Consider the following 14,885-nt stretch of genomic DNA (forward strand, 5'->3'; position numbering starts at 1 on the left):
CACACACACACACACACCCCAAATATATAAATATATAAATAAATATATATATATACACCAAAAAAATTAGCTGGGCATCACGGTGTGTGCCTGTGGTCCTAGCTACTCAGGAGGCTGAGGCAAGAGGATCACCTGAGCCCCAGAGTTCAAGGCTGCAGAAAACTGTGATGGTGGCACTGCACACTCTAGCCTGGGCAACAGAGGGAGATCCTGTCAAAAAGAAAAGAAGGCCGGGCACGGTGGCTCAAGCCTGTAATCCCAGCACTTTGGGAGGCCGAGGCGGGCGGATCACAAGGTCAGGAAGATCGAGACCACAGTGAAACCCCGTCTCTACTAAAAATACAAAAAATTAGCCGGGCGCGGTGGCGAGCGCCTGTAGTCCTAGCTACTCGGGAGGCTGAGGCAGGAGAATGGCGTGAACCCAGGAGGCGGAGCTTGCAGTGAGCCGAGATCGCGCCACTGCACTCCAGCCTGGGCAACAGCGTAAGACTCCGTCTCAAAAAAAAAAAAAAAAAAAAAAAAAAAAAAAAAAAAAAAAAAAAAAAAAAAAAAAAAAGAAAAGAAAAGAAAGGAAGGGACAGAGAGAAAGAAAGAAGAAAGAGAGAGACAGAGAGAGAGAAAGAAAGAGAGAGAGAAAAGGAAGGAAGTGTGCGCCTGATTTTTCATAGATTGGATGCTGAAACTGGTAGAATTGGGGATCATTCTCATAATCACAACTCTAGGATTTGCCTTTTAGAAAGAGAACATTGGCAAGAGTTCATTTTGCCCTAAATATTAAATCAAAGCTGGAGAAAGACCTGAGAATGTAATTACTTCTATAATTATGTCAGCCCCTACCACAAACGGGGTGCAAAACAGGCGAAAACTATTCTGGCAGCAGCTGAAGTTCATCTACCAAAGCTCAGGGCACTGAGCCAGTGCATCGCTTGGTTCTTGTCTCTCATGTGTGCATCCATGCAGATAGGCAATTGTATTATGATCAACAGATACCATTTTAGCAAATGCTTTTGGTGTCTATTTCCCACCAGTTTGGGCAAGAAGACAGTCGCTCTGGGGTAGACAGTGCCAAGCACACTGCAGAGATCCTTGTGACAGAAACAGAAATGTGTAGTTGATCCAGGCCTCCATGGGCTGCAATGAGGCTTGTGGAATCTGCCTTATGGGCACTAAATGCATGACCAAAGAAGGCATGTTGTCTCAAAAAACAGCACCATCATGTGACTAAGCAGTCAAGATAGGGCATCAAAGAGCAAGGAGATAGACTTTTACTTCCAGGGAGTCAGATCTTGTTGTAGAATCACTCATGAAGGGTCTGTTATGAAATTATTTGCACAGAAGACCACAGTGTAGCTCCTGGTTACATGCCCCACCCTTGCATACTACATTCCAGTCTCTTCTACTTGTGATTCCTAGAGCAAACCGACCTCTCTTTGCTCCCTGATCTCTATCTGGAATACCCTTTTCCACACCTCTCTATATCCCTGAGTCAGACTAACTCATCCTGCAGGTCTTATCTTTGAGATTATTCAGAAAACCTTGCTGAACATTAGAGAAAGAAAATTAGAGAAACTCCAACATTAGAGAAAGAAAATTACTTACATTCTCTGTTTTTATTCATTTATATTCTCATTATCTGTTTGTCTCTAATTTGAAAGATTCCATCAGGTTTACCATTACCTCCCCAAAACTTAAAACAGTATCTAGAACATAGTAGTAATTCAACAAATACTGAAAAGACAAATAAAAAAAATAAAAGAGAAAACTTAATAGATTATAGTATACATCATTCTTTCTTGGAACACCAAGACTTTTGCTAAAGCAAATAGAAAGAGAAATCAGTTGGTGAGCTCCAAGTGGTTGACAGAGAGATCGATCTATCTTTTAAAGTCTAAACTTAGAGCAGTAAGTCTGAGACCTCCATGCAGTTAGAAGATCAGCACTGACACCAGGAAGCAATCAGTCAGGGGTAAACCTGCAGTGAGAAGCAAAGCTGGAAATGCAAATGGGAGAAATAGAACTAGGTTTACAGAGAAATAAACACATTCAAACTAAAATAAAAGCAACTTTGGACTCAGAACTTTATCAACAGATACATACTGTAATAGCTACTTTGTAATAATGTGTGTATCATCTAAATACATTTATTCTTAAATTAACAGATAATAACTAAAATAAATTTAAATTTCATTCCATTATCCAACAACAACAAAAAAAGGTGGCTCACGTCTGTAATCCCACCACTTTGGGAGGCCAAGGTGGTCAAATCACCTGAGGTCAGGAGTCCGAAACCAGCCTGGTCAACATGGTGAAGCCTGTCTCGAATAAAAATACAAAAAAAATTAGCTGGGCGTGGTGGCCCACGTCTATAATCCCAGCTACTTGGGAGGCTGAGGCAGGAGAATTGCTTGAACCTGGGAGGCAGAGGTTGTAGTGATCCGCGATCGTGCCATTGCACTCCAGGCTGTGCAACAAGAGTAAAACTATGTCTCAAAAAAATATAATCAGAGTAAGTTTGTGGTCCTTATGATGTGCAACTGGAAAAGATCCCTTTTTTTTTTTTTTTTTTTTTTTTTTTTTTTTGAGACAGAGTCTTACTCTATCTTCCAGGCTGGAGTGAAGTGGAGCAAGCACAGCTCACTGCAGCCTCCACCTCACCAGGCTCAAGCAATCCTCCTATATCAGCCCTCCGAGTAGCTGGTAGCTGGGACCCCAGATGCATGCCACCATGCCCAGTTGATTTTTGTATTTTTGTAGATATGGGGTTTCTCCATGTTGCACAGGCTGGTCTCAAACTCCTGGGCTCGGCTGATCCTCCCACCTTGGCCTCCCAAAGTGCTGGGATTATAAGCATAAGCCACCACCCAAACCAGGATCTCTTTCTTTTATTTTTATTTTATTTCTTTATTTTTGGTAGAGATGGGCCTCGCTATATTGCCCAGGCTGGTCTCAAACTCCTGGCCTTAGAGATCCACCCACCTCAGCCACCCAATTTGTTGGGATTACAGGCATGAGCCACTGTGCCCATCCTATTTTTGCACAAAAATTATTCAAACCAAGTGTATTCAGTAGATAATTTTTTGTGTGTGCCAACTACTATGTCAGGCTATATGTAGACATCTCAGTCAATTCCACTGACAACTCTGATAGAAGAATAGTTATTAGGTAGATGTCAAATACTTTCTCCTTAGTCAACCAATTGGTAAGGGGTAGAGCTATGATTCAGGTCTAAGTGTGTCTGATCTAAAGTTCATGCTCTTAATCATCGAATTATACCATCTGCCAAAACTGACATTTGGGTCACTATTTAGCTAAAATATTTAGGTAAGTTAGGTAAGCATGCCCTACTAAGTGGCATGAATATTTATATAGTTCAGGTCTGATATATACTGAACATAAACACAGAATCTGTAGTGTTCAAGAGCAATGTTATCTGGCTCAGCATTCTCAGCCAATGGAATAAGTGGCAAAAGTTGCCTTCTGGCCAAACAAGAGAGGTAATTTTGTTTTCACTGATGTCTTGGCTGAGAATCCTGATTCAGGCAAGTAAATTCATCTAAATCATACTCATACACGTTAAAAATTCAAGGGTAGGTGGAGTGTGGTGGCTCATGCCTGTAATCCCAGCACTTTGGGAGGCCAAAACAGGAGGATCTCTTGATCCCAGGAGTTTAAGACCAGCCTGGGCAGCATAGCAAGACCCTGTCTCTACAAAAAATATTTTAAAATTAGTTGGCCATTGTGGTGCACACCTGTAGTCCCAGCTACTTAGGAAGCTGATATGGTTTGGCTGTGTCCCCACCCAAATCTCATCTTGAATTGTATTCCCATAATTCCCATGTACTGTCGAAGGGACTGGTGGGAGATCATTTGAATCATGGGGGCAGTTTCTCCCACACTGTTCTTATGGTAATGAATACATTTTATGAGATCTGATGGTATTATCAGGAGTTTCCACTTTTGCACCTTCCTCATTTTCTCTTGCCACTGCCATGTAAGAAGTGTATTTTTTCTCCCACCATGGTTCTGTGGCCTCCCCAGCCATGTGGAACTGTAAATCCAATTAAACCTCTTTTTCTTCCCAGTCTTGGATATGTCTTTATCAGTAGCATGAACACGAACTAATACAGTAAATTGGTACCAGTAGAGTGGGACATTGCTGTAAAGATACCCGAAAATGTGGAAGTGACTTTGGACTGGGTAACAGTCAGAGGTTGGAACAGTTTGGAGGGCTTAGAAGAAGACAGGAGAATGTGGGAAAGTTTGGAACTTCCTGGAGACTTGTTGAATGGCTTCGACCAAAAGCCTGATAGTGATATGGACAATAAGGTCCAGGCTGAAGTGGTCTCAGATGGAAATGAGGAACTTATTGGGAACTGGAACAAATGTGACTCTTGTTATGTTTTAGCAAAGAGACTGGCAGCATTTTTCCCTTGCCCTAGAGATTTGTAGAACTTTGAACTTGAAAGAGATGATTTAGGTTAGCTGGCAGAAGAAATTTCTAAGCAGCAAAACATTCAAGAGGTGACTTGGGTGCTGTTAAAGGCATTCAGTTTCAAAAGGGAAGCAGAGTATAAAATTTTGTAAAACTTGCAGCCTGACAATGGGGTAGAAAAGAAGAACCCATTTTCTGAGGAGAAAAATCAAACCAGCTGCAGAAATTTATGTAAGTAATGAGGAGCCGAATGTTAACCCCCAAGACAATGAGGAAAATGTCTCCAGGGCATTTCAGAGGGCTTCACAGCAGCCCCTCCCATCACAGGCCCAGAGGCCTAGGAGAAAACGGTTTCATGGGCTGGGCCCAGGGTCATTCCCATCTGTGTGCAGCCTAGGGGCTTGGTACCTGTGTGCCAGCCACTCCAGCCATGGCTGAAAGGGGCCAATATAGAGCTCAGGACATGGCTTCAGAGGGTGGAAGCCCCAAGCCTTGGCAGCTTCCATGTGGTGTTGAGTCTGTGAGTACACAGAAGTCAAAAATTGTTTGAGAACCTCCATCTAGATTTCAGAAGATGTATGGAAACGCCTGGATGCCCAGGCAGAAGTTTGCTGCAGGAGTGGAAAGTTCATGGAGAACCTCTGCTAGGGCAGTGCAGAAGGGAAATGTGGGGTCAGAGCCCCCACACAGAGTCCCTACTGGGGCACTGCCTAGTGGAGTTGTGAGAAGAGGGCCACCATCCTCCAGACACCAGAATGGCAGATCCACCAGAAGCTTGCACTGTGCACCTGGAAAAACCACAGACACTCAATGTCAGCCTGTAAAATCAGCTGGGAGGGAGGCTGTACCCTGCAAAGCCACAGAGAGTTCCCAAAACCACGGGAACCCTCCTTTTGCATCAGCGTGACCTGGATGTGAGACCTGGAGTCAAAGGAGATCATTTTGGGGCTTTAAAATTTGACTGCCCCACTGGGTTTCAGACTTGCATGGGCCCTGTAACCCCTTTGTTTTGGCCAATTTATCCCATTTGGAATGGCTGCATTTACCCAATACGTGTACTCCCATTGTATCTAGAGTGTAACTAGCTTGCTTTTGATTTTACAGACTCGTAGGTGGGAGAGACTTGCCTTGTCTCAGATGAGACTTTGGACTGTGGACTTTTGGGTTAATGCTGAAATGAGTTAAGACTTTGGGGGACTATTGGGAAGGCATGATTGGTTTTGAAATGTGAAGACATGAGATTTGGAGGGCCAGGGGTGGAATGATATAGTTTGGCTGTGTCCCCACACAAATCTCATCTTGAATTGTACTCCCAAAATTCCCATAATTTCCACATGTTGTGGGAGGGACCTGGAGGGGATAATTTGAATCATGCAGGTGGTTTCTCCCATACTGTTCTCACAGTAGTGAATAAGTCTCACGAGATCTGATGATTTTATCAGGAGTTTCCACTTTTGCATCTTCCTCATTTTCTCTTGCTGCCGCCATATAAGAAGTGCATTTTGCTTCCTGCCATGATTCTGAGGCCTCCCCAGCCATGTGGAACTGTAAGTCCAAGTAAACCTTAGTTTCTTCCCTGTCTCAGGTATGTCTTTATCAGCAGCATGAAAACAGTCTAATACAAAAGCTGAGATGGGAGGATCACTTGAGCCCAGGAAGTTGAGGCTGCAATGAGCCGTGATTGCACCACTGCACTCCAGCCTGGGCAACAGAGCAAGATCCAGTCTCAAAATAAATAAATAAACAAACAAACAAACAAATAAACTAACTTAAGGAGATACCTTAGGGAAAATAAAATTCCAATAATAACTGAGATTTTGTAAGGATCTCTCAAAAAAATGCCTATTTGGTTCCCACTTCAATTTAGTATTCCTTTTAAGGTATCCCTTTATTGATCATTCTTTGAGTAGTTTCTAAAAACATTTAAAATCTAAAGAACTGAATTAAAATATAAAAATATCACACATCTTTGCATGATGATTATTTAGGTTTTTCTTAGGATTTTTATGTGTGCTAGCTGTCACTCGCTTCCTAAAAGTAACATTGATCCAAAGAAAAAGCTAAGTGTATAAATGCAAGCTGACTCCTTGGTTTATCAGTTAAATTGAGTCACTCTCCTAAAGAGTGGCTAATGTTAGATTTCCAGTTACCAGATGTCTTTTCATTTCTTATGATATCATCTCTTTTGAGTCTAACTGGTTACCAAAGAAGATCAGTGATTAGCTTCTTATCATATGATCTTACCAGTCTACTTCTTTCAGTTTTCTCCACAGAGCACTAGGGTTAATTTCATGGAACATTATTGAACGCAATCAGAGAAAAGAATCCTTATGGGGAAAGGATTAATAATAATACCTCTTCCTATTTATATGTCAGGCCATCAAAGTCAAAAATCATCCTCTTCAAAGAATACAAATTGACTGCTTAAGTAGCATGCACTGTCTCATGTAAGTCAAAAGCTTATAAACCAAGGTTCCCCAGAGATTATATTCTAAAATCAATAATATACAATATTTTAATAAGGCTTTATAAACCTATACACCACTTTATACAAGTCTCCTAAAGTGCAGGTATAAGTGATAGGCAGATGGTGAATAGAATAAATTAACTCTTGTATAAGAGGAAATGTAAATATGTTTAAAATATTGGTGCCTAAAGTGCCAGAGTCATAATGTTGTTTGTATAGTTTTGTACAGTTCCACAGTGCTATCGAAAATAGCACCTTTGTCTTGGAAAATTACTGTAGGCATTTAAACTCCAATTACCTCTCTCCAATCCAAGGGCAATTTCCAAAAATGGAACTTGCCTTGCCCAATGAAATACCCTTGCCTGCTAAGGAGCTTGCAGAATTCTGCAAGGCCAAGTCATTTGATAAATTTCTTAGGTGTTGATGACTCCTCCAGTTAAAGTTAACTGGTAGAAACTAGGCTTCTTGTAGAAATATGGTTTGTTGGCAGTTCCTAAAATGCCAACAGAAATGCTCCTTCTTCCACAATACACCAAGGAATCTATTCCCAAGAGTATTTGTTGACAATTAAAGTAGCTGTGGCCTGTAGTCCATGTCCCTATAGTCTTCAGGTGACTTCCTACCTGATGTTCATGATACACAAAGGGCTAAGACACCTACCACATAGAAAAAGATAATTTCTTGACCTTTGCTCCTCCAAGTCTCTGGTTTGAAATTGAGCATATACTGGCCAGGTGCAGTGGCTTATGCCTGTAATCCCTGCACTTTAGGAGACTGAGACGGGTGGATCACGAGGTCAGGAGATCGAGACCATCCTGACTAACATGGTGAAACCACATCTCTACGAAAAATACAAAAAAAAAAAAAAAAAATTAGCTGGATGTCATGGCGGGAGCCTATAGTCCTAGCTACTTGGGAGGCTGAGGCAGGAGAATGGAGTGAACCTGGGAGGTGGAGCTTGCAGTGAGCCAAGATCATGCCACTGCACTCCAGCCTGTGTGACTGAGCAAGACTCTGTCTCAAAAAAAAAAGAAAAGAAAAGAAAAGAAAATTGAGCATATACTACTCTTTTGAACTTCAAACTTTAAGAAGTCCATATACATCATTCTTTCTATACTTAGAATACAGAAATATAAACATCAGTCATGCATCTCACAGGTAACATAAAGCTACTACATTACCCTGACAAACATACAATACCCTGACACTACTAAACACTACCTTAGGTAATCAAAACATTCCTGCCCACACAAAATCTAACACAAACTCTACAGAACAATGGGCATATAGTTATACACTGGCTTGCGGTCTTGTTCCACCTAATTTTCTTAATAAGTAGCATGTCATATCCACTTGAGAGAGGAACCTTATCTAATTTGTTTGTTCACCACTCTGCACATTGTTAAAAACAGTGCAGACATTGGATACAATCAATGACAAAGTTTCTTGGTCTTCTAGAATTTCTCCTACCACCACTACCACTGTGGAAATGAATCTCAAGGATGACAATGAAAGGACAGTGAAGGTCATGTAACAAAATAAGTCACAATGTCTCCTAATTTGGGGTAAATGTAATACCTGTTTCATTTGAACACCAATTTAGTTGTTCACAGGTGGGAAATTCCCAAGCAATACTTGAATCTGTAAGTCTCCCACAGTTCAGAATCTAGAAAACTACTATCCTTGAGCTCTCTTGTTTGCTGTGCCATATTGCTTGACTAAGTGCCCACTCTAAGTCAAGTATCCCCTGTGAAATAGCTTGCCAGGGCATCACAAGTTGTCACAAAATGAATATTTTATCTCCATCATTTCAATATCTTATTGAGGCATGATAGAAGTTTGTAGGAATAAGACACTCAGACATCGTGTCTTTTGTTAAGTTGAGCCAGTCAGATTTTGAAACTAAGCACTTTCAGCACCTGCTCCTATAAATGAGTGCCAGTCTGAACATCCAATATTTCTAGCCCAGCCAAGCATATATTGAATAACTGGATGGACGGACAGATGGATGGATGGATGGATGGATGGATGGATGGATGGATGGAAGAATGAATGAATGATGTAATCAGAGAGTCTATGTGGAATAAAACTAGAACATGATTCCCTCATATTGCACTCCCTGTCCTCTGTCTACCTCTTTTTCATATTTCTGCCTCATAACCTCTTTATAACATCCCTGAAGCTGCCATACAGAAGACCCCAAATTATCTCCCAAGACCATGTAAATGCTAAGCTTTGATTATACCCTATACCATCTATCTTCCCAGGAAATGGAAGAATCCCCCAGGGTCATATATTTGTGTATGCATGACAGAGGGGCAAACCTTCTAGGAGATCAATCCATATATCTAGCTGCTTTGTAAGGGATTTACTAAGTGCAAAATAAATCATTCTTGGTGCCTGACTTTTGAAACATTTCCTTTTGTGTTTAGAGAGTGTAGTCACCCGGTCACTTGTATTCTGAGACATGAAGTCTTGCAGATGGTGTAGGGTATGCTCACTAAGATGGTCTTCCCATTAACTCCTCAACTCTCAACACATGCTGTTTCCCAGTCTGTTCTGGGTGATAATCTCATGGCCTAGCAATAGCCTAGTAGAATTAGTATTTGGTGCTTGGCCTTGCACTAAAAGATTAGGAATATATTGACAGAAGTTCTACTAAAGTAGTCCATCTGCAGAATCTAAAGTACAGACTTTAAAACAAACAAACACACACACATACACACACACACACACAGAGGGAGAGAGAGAGAGAGAGAGAGGAGAGAGAGAGAGTGAAAGAGTAGTGTTTGCAAAAAAAGAAAGTTTCAGGAAGCATCTTATTTCTAGTGTACTCTCTTGGACTTTACATTCCTATGCTTTTCTGAGTTCCTTGAAAAGAGCTTCTGAATTAATCATTGAAATGCCAGTATTTTATTAGAGAGTACTCTCAGAACTGCCAAGCAACTGAAGGAAGCAGAATTTTAATAGAGGGGGAAGTTGCGTAGAAAAGCACTTGTAGCCAAGATCTCAGCCAATCTTCTGAGTAACTCTAGAACTGGTTAGGCCTTTCAATTTGTCCCATACTAAGCCAAGGGAGTCATACCATTTTACCCATGCATCACCCACTCACTAAATGTGTGCTGCCCCTAGGGAGAGGGTGTAATCTTGGGGAAGGCAGCTCCCTTTGGCAGAGATTGGCAGAGAGTGCCTACTGGGGAGGGACTCAGCTATGAGCCCTCAGCAGTCAACATTCTCAGCAACTGAAGGAATGAGTGTCTTGTACCTGAAGGGGGAAGGAATATGGGCAGCATATCACAGTGGCCACTACATCTGCTAGAGCTAAAATTTGAAATATGGGCACACAATAGCCAGTTGAAAAGTATAACCTTGTTTTAAATATCATAATTTTTTTCTGAAGTATGACATGAGGATAATATTACTAAAAGAAAGCTAGCATAACTGAAGATGTCACAGCTATATTAAACTTTTTAAACTTTTTTTTTTTTTTGAGACAGGATCCCACTCTGCCACCCAGGCTGGAGTGCAGTGGTGCAATCACAGCTCACTGCAGCCTCCGCATTCCAGGCTGGAACAAGCCTCTCACCTCAGTCTTCTGCGTAGCTGGGACTACAAGGGTGCAACACCATGCCAGGATCTTACTACATTGGCCAAGCTGGTCTGAAACTCCTGGGCTCAAGTGATCCTCCCATTTTGGCTTCCCAAAATGCTGGGATTACAAGTGTAAGCCCCCGTACCCAGCCTAAAGTCTTTATATAAGCAAATAATCCCAAACTATATGAGCTGCCAATCTATCACTGGAGAAAGAAAGCAATTTTAATCATTGTTCAGATACTAATAATGATCATCTCTAGTTTCTAAATGTATCTTCAAACTGAGAAAAGTATGTGTAAATAGACTACAATAGGACATAAATGGTTCAAACAACTCCAGTCAGCCGTTTAGGAACGGTCGACCTATGAACGTGCAACTCATAGATATAGAAGCGAAATTCCTTAGAGGTTCTTCTATCAATAAGCATAAAAAGTCCTTTTAATAAAATTACTCATCCAATCATAGCAAGCTAGAATTGGAACCCAGAGCTCATAAAATTTGTAGGAATAAGACATTTTAACATCTGAGTTTTTCTTAGGCTAAGCTGGTCAGCTTTTGAAATGTATGCACAGAATGCACAATAATGCGTCTGTGAAGGCACTGAATTTCTTGGGAATGTCTATTAATACTATAAAGTTTTCTGTTACGTAGTAATGTGATTTTTCAAGGAGAGCCAAGACAGTCACCATAAAAAGGATACTGATTTTCTCCTTGAAATAAATGAACAAAGAGAATTCTTATCAAAAATATGGCATTAGCTATGTTCATGTTGTTATTCTAACTTGACATTATATTTTTAAAGATATTCATTTTCTCAAGAAGACTTAAAAGTAATCACAACTACTTACATGCTTTTCAGAGATTTGGGAACTGTAAAAAAAAAAAAAAAAAAAGTCCGTGTTACTCCTCTTGAATATTGTGACAGTCCTGTTGAAACCATCAATGGCAACAGTTCCAAAGTCAAAGACTATTCTTTCTCTAGTCACTATGAGTTGTAGGAATAATGGGTGTCTACTTAATAAAGCCTTTAATAGATGATTACCTAATAAAGTTGTAAGTGAGAATCCTGACTGTCGACCTCTAACCTCAGGGTCTGTATCAAGTTTCCTTATTCATTACTTTGTGATCCACTAAGAGTCTGTAAGACCCCAACTAGGTTTTAACTTGTATTGCCCTATCCATGCTGTGCTGTGACCTGTTAGCCTGCGGCCTTCTAGTGAAACGCAGGTCATCCTGGAAGGTCAAAAGTCAAACAATTGGGAAATATCCATGTCTTGATCCTTTACAAGCCTGTTGATACAAGCTTCAGTGGTAATGAGATAGATCCATGAGCAGAAAAGCCAGTGCCAGCTAATAATTACGCCATGTCTTGATCTCCCACTCTGCACAGACACCTCCCCCATAGCCCAGCAGTTGAGGGATCACTGTGTCTGTCCCTTTGACTCCATGCTACACCCTTTCAAAATAGTGCCATATGACGGCACTGACCAGCTAAACTCATCAGAAAGGCCACCATGTCAATATCAACTCCAACCCAAGCCAGGTATTCTACTACTCCTAGGAGAAATGCATGACAGAGAGAGATGGAAATTGCAGATCAGTCCTTTTCCATGCAAGTTAAACTAAGAGTGGGAGTGGGGAGGGTGAGATAAATGAGAAAAAAGTAAAATCCTTTGTTACAGCTATATAAATGACCCACAGTCTTTCACAAGTGACCATGTCACTTCAATATCCTCCATTTCATTTTTTGAAATGGTGCTTGTTAAGTATGTAATATGTGCAAATCACTGTGCTAAGTACTAAAAGTATTAATTATAAATTAGAAAATATGATTGGGCTCTGAAAAATAAACATATGGGAAAAACACTGTAGTTGTTAGCTAGATACCTATACGATTCCTTGTTTTCACTTGCGAAACTTTATGTAACTACATAGCAACAAGGAAGAGGTACCTGACTGAGATAACTGGTCCCCAAATCATGGCTGCTTGCCATAAGAAAAAACCTTTTCCTTATTTCTTTACCCCTCCTTTGTATAAATGAGGCTTCCTATCCAAGAGATAATGAGAGGCTTTGAGATTTACAACCAGAGTGGCATCTGTTCTTTTCAGGAAATATTTAACAAAAATTTCATTCAAGTTTACAAAAAATGTACCTGTCTAGGTTCACTCTATTCTAGTGTGTAGAAATGATACACTCTAACATCAAATAAAACAAAAAAGGATAAGCTAAGTTAGTGTTAAAGAGTGTATTTAATTTAAAAGCAGTCAGCTTCAAATAATTGTGGAGCTTTAAGGATATAGCCTAAGACTCTCCCTAGGCAGCTTGTTTTGGGTGGCTTAGTCCTTCTATTAGCTGCAGGTGCAGCTAATGTTTGCACCTGCAGTTAATTGCAGCCAAGGTTAGACCACTGTGGGAACATTTAGACACTTAATTTTGAGGATGTGAGTGTTGGCCCACAAGTAGCCTTGGCTAAAGTGTTGTAGCAACCTTAAAGGGTACAAACTGGTCAAACTAGTCCTGTTACCAAAAAGGGATCCCAATTCAGACCCCGAGAGAGGGTTCTTGGACCTTGTGAAAGAAAGAATTTGGGGCAAGTCCATAGAGTAAAGTGAAATGAAGTTTACTAGAGAAGTAAAGAAACAAAAAAATGTCTACTCCACAGGCAGAGAGGCCACATGGCCTGCTCAACTGAGTATACTTATGGTTACTTCTAATTATATGCTAAACAAAACTTGGATTATTTATGAGTTTTCCAGGAAAGGGGTGGGAAATTCCTGGAACTGAGAGTCTCTCCCGCTTTTAGACTATATAGGGTAAATTCCTGATGTTGTCATGGGATTTGTAAACTGTCATAGTGCTCACTGGGAGTGTCTTTTAGCATTCTAATGAATTATAATTAGCATATAATGAGCAGTGAGGACGACTAGAGGTCACTTTCGTCACCATCTTGGCTTTGGTAGGTTTAAGTCAGCTTCTTTACTGCATCCTGTTTTATCAACAGGATCTTTATGATCCATATCTTGTGATACCAGTCCTACCAACCTCCTATCTCATCCTGTGACTAAGAATGACTAACTCCCTGGGAAGACAGCCCAGCAGGTTCCAGCCTCATTTTACCCAGCCCTATTCAAGGTGGAGTCACTCTGGTTTGAACACCTCTGACAGTTCTGCTCAAACTAGTCAAACTTTCTTACTATGCCCTTCCATGTTCTCTGTTCTTCCTTTGAGGACAGACAGGAATAAGGAAAAATAATTGGGCATGTGGTGGTAAAATACCACACTGAGTGAAAATGGAACTGTTGACAAAAATACAAATAAAGGCAGGAGCACACATATAAATATAAACCAGGAAAGAAACTCTGTCAAAAGACTTGCTTCAAACAATGAATTCTTTACTTGTGTCTCCCTTGCCAAGCTAGCAATTTATGATAATGGTGTGGGGAAGATGGCTATGAGCTCGAAATCATTAGGTGAACATTCTTCACCTATGTTTATCCTTTTGAATGGGGAGGTCATTAGGGATTTGTGCCTACACTGAAGTGACATCCAAATGGACTCACTTTCTAGACTCTTAACTTCCTTTTTTAACTCCTTCCTTTCCCCCTTGGGATGTGCCTCACCCATTCGTGTTTTGAAAATATAGATATTTTCTACTTAGGCAAAAGAAAATAGTTTTTTCAGTCCCAGGTTCAAAAATATCTACAGTTAATCCCAAAGTCTTTCTTAAATCATAGGTTAGTTTTGAGAAAAAAAGACATGCTTTTGAGGTTTTGTTTTTATTTTATTCTTTCAAGATAAAAGACTTCTCCTTGAAAAATAACAAGTCTTTTAAGTGTGTTCTTTTACATTTTAGTAAATGCTATATAAAGCTTAATATTCTGTTTACTTATTGCTCAACTGAAAAAAATGTAACTGGACCAAATTCTTACTATCACACAGAAGTACCATTTTCGATGGAAGTTAAATATTCTTACTTCGTCCTTGTAACATTTCATCTTCTTGAAGGGCTTATATTTCCTCTACCTATTGTTTAAAATATGAATACATCTTAAAATGAAAATTTCCACATAGAAATATCTTGCTCGTGCTCAAAGAGACAAGTCAGTCTATTAAATGCTGCTGCAGACTTTTTAACTAAATCATTAATTGGTTTGCAGAGCTCCTGAATTTACTGGCTGAAGTTTAAATGTACCCTTAAAATCAAGCAAGAGGAAATATAATAAATGTAGAAACCCTTTATCATCCCTTCAACTAAAAGACCGCTTCTAAGTTAATGCTGTGCATCATAACTGCCAGTTACATAAGCTCTGTTTATAAATTATTAAGCATTTTAGAGAGTAACACTAAAGCCTGTCCAAATGGAAAGATGCAGTGAAGTTCAGCCATTTCT

Source organism: Macaca thibetana, chromosome 8 (genome assembly GCF_024542745.1).
Source record: "Macaca thibetana thibetana isolate TM-01 chromosome 8, ASM2454274v1, whole genome shotgun sequence".
Lineage (NCBI taxonomy): Eukaryota > Metazoa > Chordata > Mammalia > Primates > Cercopithecidae > Macaca > Macaca thibetana.